Here is an 11,954-nt window from a genome sequence, read left to right as displayed (position 1 = left end):
CAGATGATGCATTGCAAATAATTTATATTCTGGCTCATGGCCAAGAAATGTTACTTATGTGTGCTGTTCTCTGTTCCAAGTCAGATTTTTACCGAGAGCAGTGATATGTCTCCAGGTGAGACTGGGGCAGAGTCTTGCCTTGCATCACTGCTCATTCTTCAGCACTTTATCATGATTTATATCATGTAGGGTGACAGAAAGTTGAGGGAAGAACTGCAATGGCTTCTGTCCTGGTTTCAGTTCTACTGTTTCATTGGTTTTGTTCCTGTTCATCGTCTCTCTTCCAGATACATTTTACTGTCAGAAGTTCATATTTCACCCATTTTTTTCAGGTATCAGCCACTGAAATGATGGGTATCTGAATAGTTAATGCTTGCATTCATGTTTTCTTGGGCTTCAGAATACTTCTTTTTAACTAAGAAAGGAAGATTTCCAACCCCAGTCATTTTTCCAGCTTTCTCTAGGAAAGTAGAGGTATAGTCAGTTATACTTGATCTATATCTGGAATTTTGTCTTTACAAAGACTTGCATTTGCACTAGTATGTGTTAAACACGTCATAAACATTTCCTGGGGAGGCAGGAAGATTTGAAACTTGTTCCAAGCCAATGAATCTTTGTCTGTATCAGCCTTTCAGGACACCACATCTCTGAAGTTGACTGCTGAGCAGACTGCAGTCATTGCTTCTTTTAGTTACAAAGGGAGCCACAATAAATGAAGCATGACATTAAAATCAATGCCCATCAGTTACATGAAGCCTTTGGGCAAAACTTGCCCTCTGTTAAGCTGTTACAGAGTCGAATTTTCTCCTGCAGACAGTGCTGGAACGTGGGGCAGCCATGGTGGTTACCTCTCCTCTTTCTTCTCCATCAGGTGGCCTCCAGCCCCTCTATGGCAGGGTGGGAACTTCATGTGTTCCCCAGGGCTCTGCAGAGCCATGATGAGGAAGTCAGAGGCAGAGGAGAAGGCCATGGAGGGGCAGGATCTCAAAGTCTTCCTGTGGCTGCAGTGCTGCCCCTCATCTGCCTTTGCTAGAGTGACTTGATGTCCTGTGTCACTGCACCTTGTGTCATGGGACTGAAGTAGTTGGGGATATGGATGGTGCCCCCCAGCATATTCTGTGAGCACATGCCTTGCCATCATGTATGACATGCCTGGAAGAGCCAAAGGAAAGACATTTACATCATCTTTCACATGGAAACACCTTTAGTGTTGTAAATAGAACAAGTCTCAATTTCCTATACTAAAACATTCAAAATGAAATTCTCTTTGTGTTCAGGGTAATAGTGTGATACTTCATGAGTGTTCAAAACTTATTGGAGCTTAATCTTCTTTCTCATGTTTGGGGGGAGGGGCAGCTTTCGTACTTTGTAATAAAATGTGCCATACATAAGCGATCAAAATCTGAGAGCCAGGATAAACAACAAATTATTCTTATTTATAGTCCTAGGATGATTGCATAAAATAATGTTCAATACTAGATTCAATATGAAAGAACATACTAGTTAAGAAATCCTTTAAATGAGAATTTATGTTTTCTGTGGGGGAAAAAAAAAGAGCTCTTTATCAGAAAAATAATGAAACCTGATGCCAGTCTGAAAATTACTGTGTATTCTTTTACTGTATGTAAAACTGACACAGGAGCACTTTCTAAATGTTTGATGAACGATCACTTCTGACCTTCTGAAATGCTTCTCTTCTGAATAAACACTTGAAACTGCAGGTCACTTCTGAGAATTAGGATATACAGCCCTAGGTGCACTCATGAGTAATTAAATAATCTCTGCAAAATGATTTGCCATGTGTCTGACTCGTGTGTGGGAGTAAGTAAATGGCTCAGTGCACTGATAACGAGGCTAAATTTTTATTACAAATTCTGTTTAAATTTTGAAACAGGCTGCATGCAACCAGACACTCAAGGACTTAAAATGAATTCCAGACAGAAATCAGGTCTTACCCTAGTACATGTCCTAACTGCTAAGCTTCAACATTTTTCTGTTGTGCTGTCCTAAACTTTCTTTCTAGTTAATAAGTCTTTTGGCTCCACTGTGTAGTTAAATGCTGCACTAATGGCAGGCAGCTCCACAAGGACCTCACAGATCTGAGTGGGAAAACAAAAAAAAGGGCAGACAGTGTTCAGTATCGATTACTCCGTTAAAGCAAAATAATGCCTCTGGAGAAAAAAATAGTCTGTGTGTATGGGATGCTGAGCACAAAACTGGCAGTTGCTACTCCAGGAGGTGATGCTGAATTTGCCAGTTCTCTGAAACCACAGGCAGGGATTTACCCTCTGACAACACCAGTACCACAGCACTGGGTGCTGGGAGTATGACTGGAGCAGGCTGAATACTGTCCAGGCTATCCCTAGCATCATCTCATACTCCTGCTGCGTATACTTTATGTGGCACAGGCGGGCACAACCTTCCAGCACTCTGTTGTTGAAGACAAGGACATGCTGGAGAGGGTGCAAAAACTGTATTTCCTGTAACCTGCAGCTTTCCTTGTCTGTAGATGACAATTTGCCTATGATGTTTATGTAGAATCCCTGGGTGAAACATCAGCTTACCATCAGGTATCATGTTTGGACCCAGGCATCTGATACAGGTTTTGAGCCCCACTGTATTAATCGTGAACCTGAACATTAGATAATATAGGGACTAATTTCTAAATGCCTAGATCCTTTTTGGTTGTATTTCATCATATTGGCAACATTCTATGGTACATGCAAAGTGAGTTCTGTTTTCCTCAGACTTGTATCTTGCAGAGAGGTTTCCAGACACTCATTGGGGCGTTTGTTGTGATGGCTGGATTGTATTACTGTGTTTTGTGTAAAGGGCTCAGATCCTGACTGTGCACTGAGACTGAACTTCTTCCAACCTGATAAATTGTCTTCTCTACTACCATTGTTGGACACAGGTTACTTAACTCTGTGTTCACAGGAAGGTTAATGCTGTGTTTGTTTCTGGGATATAGGCTTGAATGGACAGGAGTGGTAGTTTCAAATACATACTACTGTGTCTTTTCTGTAACAATTATTTTGTCATGTGCCAAGTATAAAAAGATTGAACTATCCATTAGTAGATAAGAATCTAATTATTTAAAATTTTAAATAGAAATTTGGAAAAGTGACACTGATTCCCAGGAAATTAGGACTGAAAATATCTGCATTGTTTAAAACTACTGTTAAGTAACTTCTTGCTTAATTGGCTGTAAACCATTAGCTGAGTGTTCTATATTCAGCCTTTAGTAACAAAGCAAAACATGCATACTGATAATGTGTATTAAAATAATCTATTACAAATGCATATCCAGATTAGAGATACGTCTTCTTTCATCCAATAAAAAACAGTTTTGGAAACTTAACTGAATCTTCTTAAATGTGTGTGCAGCCACCCAGCCTTTTAGTCACTGCCTCTTGCAGAAAGTGAGTAGAACGCACAGTGAGGTGAAGATACCAGACAGGAGAAGAAAGAAGCAAAGCAGAGGAGAGCTCCCTCTCACATCTCAGCTCTGCAGGCTTTGCAGATAGCAGTTGCCATGTTTTTGTTGAGCGTGTGTGAATAAGTACCGCAGATTTGTTGAGAGACGCACGGTGGGCTCAGGCACTCAACTCCTCTTTCACAGCGATGTGTAGCACATCTGGCGATGTGTACTCCATCCTGGCCTCTGTAGCAGCTTCCTCGCGGCAGCTTCCAACTGCATCTTATGAGTGCTTCCTTTCTCAGATATTTGAGTGATGTTTCAGCAATTCTAGTGGAGCAACACACTTCCTAGGTTTACAGAAAGACATACACGTATCAGTGTGTCTAGATTTGTGTATACTTCATATCCGTTCCAAGGAATGTCTATTCTCATTTATCCAGGTACACACAGAGGTCATGGTGAAGATTTGGTATTTAGCCAAAACTTCCGTGCTGGGTAAAGTTTTATCTGAGGAAGATCTCGAGTTAGATATCTGGCCTCTTAAACTCTTCTTTTTCCCTTGCCTTTTTTTTTTTTTGTCCACTACCTGGCCGGGATTTTCATAATTTAACCAGTTTTGATTTTAACTTTCCTTCCTGAAACAGCGACTGAATAAAATGGCTTTAGGAAATGTTACACTATTTAGCATAAATAGACAGAACCATGTTCTTTCAAGATGAAAAACTGAATTTGTTCATGCCTTGATACTTAATTGCTTATAAATAAGTAATTACCTTAATGTAAGGACAACATTCTCCTTCAGCTGGTTGAGCGTTGAGCTGGCACTTGACCATCAAGCCATTGTTTGTTTACACAAATTCTTTATACTTGTCTTACACCTTTATTTCATTTAAACACAAATTTAGCACCACACTTCCTAAATGCAGAGGATGATGCAGGGAAGACATCACTAGCTGTTGGTAATGACAGTATGAAGGTAAGTATATGTTCTGTGGCAAGTGTGCAGTTGGACTGTCTGATTGCTCAGCCAGACTGTTTTGAAGGATAACCCTAAAATATTTAAACAAAACCTGGGAACTGTAGTGGTAGATTAAGTCCAAAGTCTGTATCTCACTCATTTACAATAGTGGCTAGTATCTGATGTGTCAGAGGAAGATGTAAGGGGATAGGTTATGTGGCTAAATTGGAACATAATGTACCCTCCATATTATTTGCTTGATTTATAATACCAGTAAGATTTATTGAAGACTGAAGCAGGGTCTGAAAAAAAGGTTTCAAATACTAGGGAGAAAAATTAGGATTAAATAAAACACAAGTCTAAAGATAACAGATGTAGCTTTTTCACTTTTTAAAAAAGCTAATTGGAACTTTTTAGAAAACTACAAATTACATTTTTGTCATGTGTCGTGTTTTTCTTACAATATTCAGAGCTGTGGTCTGTGTTGCTGTAATTTCCAACATATGCAGCAAATTGAATCCTTAAGATTTATTCCCGCTTTCTGAGTTTTAACATGTGGAGTGCTTCCATCCCTTGAAAAGTTATTTTGGTGGTATCATACCACACAGCTGTGTGATCATAGGAGGTATGAAATAAAATAGAATGTATTCCTTAAATAAAATAGAATGTATTCCTTAACCTATCCAACAGAGCTTTAAAAGCTTTGGATGGAGCAGATAATATAATGTTGTCTTTTTATGCATGAAAAGCATTTTAAATTCCAATTTTACATTGATTGCTAGACATATACAGTGACTGTTGCTCCATCAAATGGAGCTTCAGTGTAACCATCAGATGTTTGGAACAGTCCACATACATCGTCCAACACTCATCCACAGTTAGGAAAAAAGTCAGATTTTATATACACTCCTGCCTCATTACTGTAGTAAACAAGGTAGTAATAAAAATGCAAATAGCATGACAAGAACCGTGCAGTCCATAAGTAGGGTCGAACTTTGTGCAAAGTAAGACATTTGGTTGGTTTTGAGACCAGTTTCTTCAAGGCAGAGGGTAACAAAGAAATGTTTGTAATAAGTATTAAAGGGAAATTGATTTCTCTTCTGCAGACTTAGAAAGACTGCAAAATGTTTTGTAGTTTGGATTTGGTATTTAAAAAGACTTGCTCTAGAAATAGCAAAGTTGGAAGGGTCAGTGGAAGCTTATGTTTGTTATCTGTAAAGCTTCTGTGGTATGTCTGTGATAGAATCTTCTGCTGTAGCATCTCAGCTAAATTCTTATGTCTGTCTTCTGCAAGCAAAATGCAGGTAAATCAGTTGTTGACAGCATTTATAAATATGAATATGGTAAGCATGACCACTAAGAAGACAATAGTAAAGTTTGGAGCATAATTACCTGCATACATATTATTTTCTTACTGCAGAAGTCTATCTGCCTTGGAGAAAGGTGAAATACAGAACTGATTATTTTCTTCAGATCTGCTCCTTCAACTGCTTAATCTCATCTTAATTGTCACAGTGCTGAGTTCTTTAATTCTGAGAAGCTATCTGTTAGCTTTCATAAAAGGAGATGAAATCTAGCAGGTTCTGTCCTCAAGACCAGGACAAACATCCATCAGAACTGTTCTGTGGTTGAGCTTTGCCTGAGATCAGTTGTGCCTCATGGTGTCTGGTCCTGTGTTCCTGATCCTTCCCTATCCCCACAGCCTCTTCCCTCAGCCCCATTTTGGAGCCTCTGTCCCCTTGCACACAAACCTGCCCCGTGGTTGTCACCACTTCCCATGTGCAGCAGTGATGACTGAGCTGGACAGTTCAGCTGGACCCAACTTGCTTGGTCTGGAGCCAGACATGGAACTCCAGATGGAGGGAGACCACTGCAGCGGTGAGCAGTGCTGGCGTGGTGGGACTTGTGCTTGGTGTTGTGTCTGCTGTGCTGCTCAGTGAGTAGGAATAACTGCACCAGGTGAAATCACTGTCATGCCCTCTCCTGCTCTACCTTGTGAGTGAGCCACTGGTGGAGAATACTGAAGGTCAAAAAAATAGGAGATGCTCTGACTGACTGTCAAGAGTTAGGGGCATAAACTGCCTTTGGAGAAGAGAAGAATCATCCCCATGAAAGCATTTGCTAATGCTTCCATCTCAGTAGCTTAGAGGTTTCCTATTTGCTCACAATTTTTCTTCTTGTGATGCCTCATACTTTCATTGATTCTGTCCTCTAATATAAAGACACCAGAAGTATTCCCTTTGCAATAAATAGTGAAAAACTAATGGCTGCCTTATTTATATCTTCAGCTAACCATACTGTCAAATGAATAAATTCCCAAATTTTGCAAGTTAAGAAAAGACTGAATAAGGCATCAGGCACGCTTATATGCAGAAAGTCTCTAGGATAGTTAACAGGGACACTATTCTAAAATGTAGTCCTTCTTTCTTAGCTTTAAAAAAAATGGTAGTAGTGAATGTGGATGTACATGTATTCCTATGCGTAATAACTCTTCACAGCTTTCTCAAAAGGGAATATGTGCTGCTAACAAATATTTAACTGTTTAGATTCAAATAATTCTAACAGTCAGAGCTGACAATCCTTCTTTGAAAAAAGAAAACAAAACCTTGTCAGCACTGAAGGTGCTATAACTGTTGCCCCAAGCTAGAACAAAATACTTTCCTTTACAGATTTAGTCTGTTTAATTCAAGTAAATGAGTGCCAAGGTTAACAGACATGGAAAGATCAATGAGAAAAGAAAAAGGACCATCACTTACACTAAAGAAATTATTCAATGTATCTACCAGACCAGTTCCTATCTTATGTATAACATGCACCTAGTGTATACACCATGAGGAAAAAGGAGATGCTGTATATTCCGTTAACCAAAGACAGCAGACATTGCATTGATACTTACGAAAGGATAAGAATTGAGCTTACTATAGGGAAATATTAGGTTAAAGATGATTTACACTAGATATTCTCATTCTGGTTGGACCAGGTGAAATATAAGCTCAGTTACATAGGCAAATTGCTTCTGCCATCACAATGACTAGTGGTGATCTGGTAGTCTGGAAAACTGTTTTGTAAAATCTTCCCCTAAACTTTGAGCTTACCTTGAAAAGACAGCAAAAAAAGAACAGCCAAAGAATTATACAGCTGTCAGTGCAACTTAGATCCTGGAAAAATACCAGAATATACTCAAACACGCAATTTGTAATCACCTAGAAAATGATAAGGAGATGAGTAACAACCAGCATGGATGTACTACTAACAAGTCATGTCAAGCTGATCTAATTTTCTTTTCTGACAGGGTGAATAAGGAAGAAGCAGTAGGAGTCAAATAATTTGATTTTTACAGATTTTTATGTTCCCTCAGCGTGTCTAACAACTAGGAAAATATGCAGTAGGTGAGACTATTAGGAACTGCAGAACTGGTAAGAAAATCTACTCTAGAGTAGAAAACCAGTGCTTTAGCCTCAAACCAAAAGACTGTATGAAACATGATTCTTCAAGGACCTTTCTTGAGTCTAGTACTGTTCAGTATATTCATCAGTGATTTGGATGGAGGAATAATGTTTTAACTATGCAGATGATATTAATTCAAAAGGCTGCAAGTGTGTTGGAAGACAAGATCATGTTTTCAGACTCTTGAGAAATTATTTAGCAATTCACTTGAGATGAATGCCAGCTTCATAGGGAAAGAGGGACAAGACTGCCTGGACAGCACACTTGCAGGAAAGGATTTACACATTATGGAGGATTGCAAGCCAAATATGACTCAGCAGTGTCACGCTGTTGGAGTGAGACACACCAGAGTGGATGCATCATCACAAACAGTCTTGAAATAGGAGTCTCCTACTCTGTTCAGCACTGAATTCTGCAGATCAGGAAGATTGTACGTCAAATGTCAGGGTCCAGAGTACTGAGGCTAGTCAGAGATTAGAATACGGGTTGGGGGGAACAGCAACTTCAAATTTAATAATAAGAAAATGGAGATTTAATTCTTCAATTACATCAAAAGGTGCAATAAACAGAATTAAATTCCCCTCCGTGTGCTGCAGGTAGGGCAAGTACTAACGGACTTAAATGCTAGTGAGCAGACTTAGGCAAGAAAAAGAAAAAAAAGGTAGTTTAGCACTAATATTGGCTGGGCAGCGATAAGATTACAGCATTTCCATCTGCAAGGCTGGTTTAAAAACAGACTGAAGACATATTAGGGATGGCAGTTCTCTCTCTAGGCCAGAAGGCAGGCTAGCTGATATTGTGATGCCCATTTCTGCTCTTACAGTTTCCTCTCCTATGGGGCCTTTTCTGTGGTGAAGTGTGTAGGAATATTAACTAATTATGTGAATGACTTGTGTGCCAGGTCCATTAATTTGTTCCCTAGGAAAATGGTAACAAACTTGAAGCAGATTGAAAAAGTTGGACCCAAACGGAGGTAAAATGTTGTAAGAGCCAAATACAAAAAGCAAGTTAGTGCTGGAAATGCATATCACTTCAGCACCTTATCTCAGGCAATGTCTACTTCGAGGCTTAAATTCCAATAGTTATGCATGAATCACTTTGAATATTTAAGCAAACTTTTTTATTTTTTTCAAAATATGCACAAATTGTATCAAGATCAAACACTTTGCTTAAGGTGATCTGTGTTGCTCAGTCGTCACTAATACTAAAGCTGCACGCTCTTATGCTCTGCTTTTGTAGAAAAACTAGGTCATTCTGCAAAACTGAAGAAATCTCTTTAGTTTACTAAATATCTGCTCACCCAGAGGGGACATTATTGCATCCTACCCTTTGGCCAATGTCTTTTGTAGTGAAATAATAGCCCACTATTTTAGTAACAAACAGGTAGTTTTTCAAAAACATAGCAAAGTTCTGTTTCGGAGAGAGCGGGTCAGGTAGTTGGTGATTTACTAACATTGTCATTGCAGTTATCATTGTCTATAACTAATACCAGGCCTTTAATTTTGGAGGAACTGCAAAGGTTTCTAAGGAGCATAAGGAAGGCCTGAGACAGCCCAAAGCTGTAGGAAGATTTCTGTTGAGTGAAAAGTGACACTAGTAATATAGATATACGGTCACACATTCAAGTGGTATAGTATATGTTCACTTAGCAACGGATTGGTATTGAAGATTGTTCATAAAGTAACTCGATAAGTAGAATATTAGGAATATTATCTGGAAGTGTGGACTATCTCAATAAATGTCACAAACTGGTGAAATTGCCCTCTCCCTTAACAGAAAGTGGGGAAGAGAAAGAAATGCATCTCTGCTCAGATTTATCTGATTAAACGTTACTTTGAAGTCTTTTGGATGTATATATTTGTTAGGTGTACTGTTCATTTTCTTACCTATCCACACAGATAATTGTTTTATGTGAATTTGGATGGAAAAAAAAAAAAAAAAGCAAGAGCCATAAAAGCCAAAGCAAAATGCTATGTTAGAAAGCAAAGCGGTTGTCTTCATGTGAGATTTTTGTATATGAATGAATAGAACAGAATCAGGAGCAATCCCTTTTCCAGCAATCTACAGTGTGCATGTTCCCAGGTAATCTAAGAGTAGCCCCTAGTTTGAAGGGTATACACAGCAAAGTATGTGCAGCTACTTTAATATTTTGAGTTGTTTCTGACCCTCTTTGTGTTCTTGCTGTGTTTATATGGTCTGTCTGATCCTGCTCTTTGAATGTTGGTTTTGGCTACCCAGTGCCATTTATCATCCTTTCCTATGTATTTGTACTGAATTCCCTGTGTAAAGGAGTAAAAAGCAGAACTTTGTTTTGTCATGAGCAAGTTCTGATAGAAATGAGACATTTTACAAAGGATGCTGATGAAAATCTTTTCAGCAATGTGCCAAAAAGGTAGATGGAATGGAAAAACTATTTCTGTGGAATTTGCTTTCTTGATGAAACCATCAACAGTGAGTGATAGCAGAATTCTCATTGCAAAAATAGCACTGGCTCATCGGATTCCTTTCCTTTTTAAGTATAACAAATGCCAAATCTTGAGTTATAATGAAGACCCAATCCTTATGGCATAACAATTCCAACTAAAAGTGTAGGTATTGGCAAAAGCTGGTTAGATTACTCACTGATATAAATAAGCGTAATGTCACGCTGGACTTCACTGAAGAGCAGAGTTTTAAAACCTGATTCCCTTCCTAAAAAATCCCAGTGCCAAATCTTAAGCTCTTGCTCATATGTAGATAATTTCAGTATCTAGTGGTGTTTCAAACATTTTTTAATGGTGCCAAAGCTAGAAAATTTGGCCATACATGCTTTTTAGGAAATGTTATTGATTACATTACTGTTGGCAATGTGGCAGGTCTGCCATTGTTTAGACTATTGTGAGATGACCATGTTATCTCCCAGAGCCACTACTAATGTATAAGTAGCTGCTCTGATTTTAAGTATCTTTGTGGACTTAGGCAGAGTTGGTCGATGTATTGATTTTTGTTTTGAAAATCAACAGAAGAATTTTTTCTTTCTTACTTCCCAAGAGAGGTGTCTCTATAAAAACTCCTAGTTACCTGAATGCACTAGTGAGTTGTCCTGTGCCTCAGTATTGCTAATACTAATAAAATACAGAATCACAAACAGCTACTACTATCTCTGAAACCTCTGGAAGGGGAAGTGCCAGAGGGATTGTGCTGGCTTCCTCCCACCCTATTCTACCAAGTTTAACAATAGCAATGAGCAGTTTCAAAAGCTAAACACTTTTTCTGGTGCTGTAAAGAAGACTTCTAGTTTGTTTGGGGTTGTTAATTTATTATTTGTTTGTTTTCAATGACAGTGTTTTTCTTAAATCTGCTTTGGGAAATGTCTTGGTGATTATGAGCCTACTGAGTCAATGTTCCATCATAATAATGTTATTTTTCTGTGCTTCATTTCTAAGATTGTGTGGACCGAAATATTTTACCTGGAGAAGTTTCTTGCTTTAAAAGTAGTGACTCCTGTGAGATATGTATAATTTCATTTCAGTCTTTTTTTTTTAAAAAAAAAAAACATACTAAAGGCTGAGAAATTAAAAAATGCAGATTGTCATGGACCTTATTCTTTGTGAAGTCACATTCCATAAATACTTGTAGCATTTGTCATATTTGAGTTAAAAACTCAGGAACTGGTTCTTCTTGCCCATTGTTTTTAAAAATATTGATTTGAACTCTGTATTTTTTCATTTGTATGAGTCTAAGTCTTAATATTTTGATTAAGATGGAAAGAATTCCAATGCTTTATTTCAGACAAATCTACACAGACCTATTGATAATTTAACCGTCAGAGCTGACAGTTAATGAGATTTCTGTTAGATGGCCAACTGGGGGTTGTGGTGTAACTGAGAAAAGACTTGTGGTTTAAAATAACTGTTACTTTGCCTTTACTACCACAGGTAGCAGACATCTGGCATATTGCCAAGAGACAAAGTGGCATAATACAGATTTCAAGGGAAATTAATATGAAATGTGACCAAGTTTTCACTTGAATTATTTGTGAACTGTATTTAGGCTGGATATGTGGGCTACGGGACTTCACTACCAGAAAACTACATTTTACATCTGGCAGGGTAAATAGAGCAAATCAAATTAGGCTGGCAAGGCAAC

This window comes from Nesoenas mayeri (assembly GCF_963082525.1).
Source record: "Nesoenas mayeri genome assembly, chromosome: 4".
NCBI lineage: Eukaryota > Metazoa > Chordata > Aves > Columbiformes > Columbidae > Nesoenas > Nesoenas mayeri.
This window is presented reverse-complemented; position numbering follows the sequence as displayed.